The sequence below is a fragment of the Chenopodium album genome, chromosome 20 (assembly GCF_948465745.1).
Source record: "Chenopodium album chromosome 20, dcCheAlbu1.1, whole genome shotgun sequence".
Classification (NCBI taxonomy): domain Eukaryota; kingdom Viridiplantae; phylum Streptophyta; class Magnoliopsida; order Caryophyllales; family Amaranthaceae; genus Chenopodium; species Chenopodium album.
Genome location: NC_137853.1, coordinates 21,668,492 through 21,674,126, shown reverse-complemented (window position 1 = coordinate 21,674,126; position 5,635 = coordinate 21,668,492). Strand labels below are relative to the sequence as shown.

Here is a 5,635-nt window from a genome sequence, read left to right as displayed (position 1 = left end):
GGCTCTTCATTCTTATTCTCTTCACTCGAATCATTCTCTTTTTCACTCTCCTTACTCTTCTTAGGAACACTTTCTTTAAGGACCTTACCACTCTTAGCGGTCATAGCACAGATCGGTTCCCTAGAATCAACTTCTTGTGAAGGTAAAGGAGATGGACTAGCACAATCTTTCAAAGGGTTGGCTAGTTGAACAATTTGGTTCTCAAGCATCTTTCCATGAGTAAATAGGACCTCAAACATTTTATTACAAGACAATATAATGTGAATTCATTCAACATCTTAGATTGACCCATCATGAAATGTTCTAGCCTATTCAATTGGGATTTTTGAGTAAAGAAATCATCACCTTGGCTTTGAATCTTTGGAGTAAGTTGGGGTGGGGTATCTCTTTGAACATCATTTTGAAAACCTCCCCTACCTTGATTACTCCAATTACCCTTACCATGATTTTGGCCGGAATTTTGATTATGGTTACCATAACCTTGGTTATGATCCCCATATTCTTGGCCATGGCTTTGATCATTACAACAAAAGTTATTATGGTTACCACAAAATTCTTGGGTCACACGGTTACCATAACCACTCTTTTGGTTGTAATTATCATAGCTCCCATGATTGTGATAATTCCTATTCCCAACAATCTTTTGAGCATTAAATCTATGTCCAAAATCATTATTATCATCACAATTCACATGCACATTCTCATATCCATCATATCTATCACAAGGAACATTGGGGCAATTAGAAGCATCATGATCATTCTTTCCACACATATCACAAACCAAGCTTCTCTAATCATGCAACAAGAAGCAAAAAGAGGGTTAGAGTAGGAAGATGTACCTCTCCCCTTAAATTGGGAGGGAAGACTAGAAGCTTGTGAAGGACTCTCCAGCTTGTTCTTGAGAGAATTCACCTCCTTTTTTAATTCCGAGACCATTGTGGACAAATCGTTGATAACATAAGATTGATCGGTTGAACAACTTGTGCTTGCCGATTCCCTCTCTACATCATGCCAATCCATGTAATTCCTTACCACATCGTCTATTACATCCACAACCTCTTCTTCCGTCTTGTTCATGATTGGCCCTCCGGCTCCGGCATCTAGGCTCGATCTACCTTGAAAGTTCAAACCACTATAGAAGATTTGGATCACTTGGTATGTTGGAATTCCGTGGTGAGGGCATTCCCTTTGGTAGTCCTTGTACCTCTCCCATGCTTCATAGAGGTTCTCTCTAGGAAATTGCTTAAAACTTTGGATTAAGGCTCTAGCCTTTGTCGTCTTCTTTGGTGGGTAGAAACGGGACAAGAAAGCTTTTGTGACATCATCCCATGTTCTCAAGGAATTGGGCTTCACTTCTTTGTCTAGCTATTCCAAAGATCTTCCTATGAGAGAGAAGGGGAATAACTTGAGGCGGATAAACTCTTGAGAAACTCCATTGACATTGATAGTGTTGCAATATTTTTCAAACTCCCTAAGATGGTTCAATGGGCTCTCATTCTTAGCCCCACTATATTGTCTCCTCTCAATTAAGGTGATCATTGTCGGCCGAATTTCAAAGTCGTTTGCCGGTGTTGTAGGTGGAGCTATGCCGCTCTCAAACCTATAAGCACCGGGCACTCCTAGTTCCTTCAAGGCAATTCTTGGGCTTTCTCCCATGACTTGGGATCTATGCATACAAAACTCAAAGAAAATATTAGTAGCACGGCTACAAGTGTAGCCTAAAGAGTAAAATCTTTTTGTATTTTGCAAATAAAGTGGAATAGACTCAACAACAATATGCAGTCAAAGCATCATTCCCCGACAACGGCGCCATTTTGATGGGAGGAGGAACGGTAGGTCGTTGGGCTACCACCCCACCCAATCAAACAATATTTATAACTGAACAAACCCCTATGGAAGTGTAGTGGTAAGTCGAGGTCGAACCCAAAGGAATGGAGATTGAATGTATATTGCCTAGTATCAAGCTACTCCGAAGTCAAGTGAGGGGTTTATGGTAGGAACTAAGACTAAGCTAAACAATGCAATAAACTTGTATTAAATCAAATGTAAAGACACTAGGGGAATGGATCCACATGCATCAACAATGAAATTCAATCAATTTGGGAGGTCAACCAATCAAGTCAAGCAATGTGAGGGAAAATTAAAACTGCAACCAAAAGAGCACATCGTGCTATTCTCCTAGAGGTCTAATTAGCGCCAACTACATCAAACACTAGCTAGGATACGTCACAAGATATCTCAATCGAGTAAATGTAAGCCACAAATCAATGGTCCGTATCAATGTGAACTCACAATGCAATCTAGTGTGAATAACAAGGGTGATCAAGCCTAATTAAGCACACACATGCACAAAATCAATCAACCAATTTAATCACATTATCAACTCAATCAATTTCCCCAAATTAATCTCAATATATCATCAATACATGCTTCACCACTACCCTAGCAATAAAACTACTCACAATCCATGAAAAACATCAAGATCAAAGCTAAACTAATCATCATACCCAAATTCATCAATTGAAATCAACAAATTCAATCCAAATCAATCAAACTATTAATCAACCGAATCAAACAACAATACTAATAAAATCAAACATGAAATTGCATTAAAGAGTAAAGAATCCTTACAAACTTGATAGAAATCCAATCAAATGTAGCAATCTTCAATCATCAATCATCAAACCCACATTTTCTCTCTCTAAAAAGCTAAGAACTAGTGTTTTCCTCTCTCTAAAATCTAATCTAATCTAATTCTAACTAATGAAGATCTAATTCTCCCTCTAAAAATGGAAGGAAAAAACGATATATACAAAGGGGATCGGAAGTTAGGATTGACGTCCAAAAATAGACCCACGCCGGTGCGGGCGCTCGTAGGAGAGAGAGAAGCGCGCACGGGAAGCACCCAGAAAGGTGCGCCCGCACGCACCTCATGTGCGGCTGCACACGACATATGTGCGGCCGCACACTCCCCGAGTGCGCCCGCACCAAACTAGGCGGCCTCCTTTCTTCTCTTCGTCCTAGCTCATGAGGTGCGGACACCTTTGATGATGGTGATGGAGGACATGGTAGGCAACAACTTCCTTGGAATTTTGGAAGAATAAAAGCCATGAAAAGAGCATAACCAAGGCCTTGAAGCTTGCTCCTCGGATCCCCCTTGACTTGAAACTCTTTGCACAAGCATAAGGCATCAAAATTGATGAAAAACCATGGAAAGGAAGCTCGGGAATTCTTGGACAATCGGTCATAACCTACAAATAAGAGAAAAAAAAGCAAATAAAAGGGAAAAACAACAAATAAACTATAAAATGCACAAAATAGATAAACTAACTATGAAAAGCATAAAATAAAGAAATTAAGAATATAACTAAGGAAAACTAAAGAAAAGAGTAATAAAATGAAATGAAAATCATCCAAAAAGAGATCAAATGAGTGCCATAAATGTCAGTCATCATTAGTTGTCAGATTTGTAGATATATGGAAACAAGAAAAAATTTGATGAAATCTTGTAGCAACTAGTAAGACAACTTGTTTTCAATAGCAACAAAAAAGAGATATATTGAATCAAATGAAAGTCAAATGTATTCAATAAAGGTAATTGGGTCAAATGAAAGTCAAACACATTCATACAAAGCTTTTTGAATCAAATAAAACTCAAATGCATTCAACAAAGCTAATTGAGTCAAATGAAAGTCAAACACATTCAACAACGCTTTTTGAATCAAATGAAAGTCAAATACATTCAACAAAGACAATTGAGTCAAATGAAAGTCAAATGCATTCAAAAAAGATAATTGAGTCAAACTTAGTCAAACTCAGTCAAACAAAGCTTTTTGACTCAAATGAAAATCAAACACATTCAAACAAAGCTTTTTGAATCAAATGAAAGTCAAATGCATTCAACAAAGCTTTTTGACTCAAATGAAAGTCAAACACATTCAAACAAAGCTTTTTGAATCAAATGAAAGTAAAATGCATTCAACAAAGCTAATTGAGTCAAATGAAAGTCAAACACATTCAAACAAAGCTTTTTGAATCAAATGAATGTAAAATGCAACAACTAGTAAGACGGCTAATTTCTAATAGGAACAATTCAAAAATTTGTTGCCTCAATTTGTTTCTAAATCGCTTCAAATAAAAAATTAGTTGTCAAAATTTGTTGATATATGGAAACAAGACAAAATTTGATGAAATCTAGCAACAACTAGTAAGACAACTTGTTTTCAATAGCAACAAAAAAGAGATATATTGAATAAAATGAAAGTCAAATGCATTCAACAAAGGTAATTTGGTCAAATGAATGTCAAACACATTCATACAAAGCTTTTTAAATCAAATAAAACTCAAATGCATTAAACAAAGCTAATTGAGTCAAATGAAAGTCAAACACATTCAACAACGCTTTTTGAATCAAATGATAGTCAAATACATTCAACAAAGACAATTGAGTCAAATGAAAGTCGAACACATTCAAACAAAGCTTTTGAATCAAATAAAAGTCAAATGGATTCAACAAAGATAATTGAATCAAATGAAAGTCAAACACATTCAAACAAAGCTTTTTGAATCAAATGAAAGTCAAATGCATTCAAGATAGCTTTTTTACTCAATTGAAAGTCAAACACATTCAAACAAAGCTTTTTAAATCAAATGAAAGTCAAATGCATTCTACAAAGTTTTTTGACGCAAATTAAAGTCAAACACATTCAAACAAAGGTTTTTGAATCAAATAAAAGTCAAATGCATTCAAGAAAGCTAATTGTGTCAAATGAAAGTCAAACACATTCAAACAAAGCTTTTTGAATCAAATGAATGTAAAATGCAACAACTAGTAAGACGACTAATTTCTAATAGGAACAATACAAAAATTTCTTGCCTCAATTTGTTTTGAAATCGCTATAAATAAAGAATTAGTTATCAGAATTTGTTGATATATGGAAACAAGAAAAAAATTGATGAAATCTTGCAACAACTAGTAAGACAACTTGTTTTCAATAGCAACAAAAAAGAGATTTATTGAATCAAATAAAAGTCAAATGCATTCAATAAAGGTAATTGGGTCAAATGAAAGTCAAACACATTCATACAAAGCTTTTTTAATCAAATAAAACTCAAATGCATTCAACAAAGCAAATTAAGTCAAATGAAAGTCAAACACATTCAACAACGCTTTTTGAATCAAATGAAAGTCAAATACATTCAATAAAGATAATTGAGTCAAATGAAAATCAAACTCATTCAAACAAAGCTTATTTAAACAGGTGAAAGTCAAATGCATTCAACAACGACAATTGAGTCATATGAAAGTCAAACACATTCAAACAAAGCTTTTTTAATCAAATGAAAGTCAAATGCATTCAACAAAGCTTTTTGACTCAAATGAAAGTCAAACACATTCAAACAAAGCTTTTTGAATCAAATGAAAGTCAAATGCATGCAACAAAGCTAATTGAGTCAAATGAAAGTCAAACACATTCAAACAAAGCTTTTTGAATCAATTGAATGTAAAATGTAATAACTAGTAAGACAACTTATTTTCAATAGCAACAAAAAAGAGATATATTGAATCAAATGAAAGGCAAATGAATTCAGCAAAGGTAATTGGGTCAAATGAAAGTCAAACACATTCATACAA

General features: G+C 34.7%; 1 non-coding gene across 1 annotated transcript; it reads left to right on the top strand.

Moving 5' to 3' along the window:
* Positions 1-1,165: 1,165 nt before the first annotated feature.
* LOC145599932 (small nucleolar RNA R71) lies at positions 1,166-1,271 on the top strand. Its single transcript, XR_014104178.1, has one exon. It is a non-coding gene; the product is annotated as a small nucleolar RNA R71 (small nucleolar RNA).
* The last annotated feature ends 4,364 nt before the right edge of the window (positions 1,272-5,635 follow it).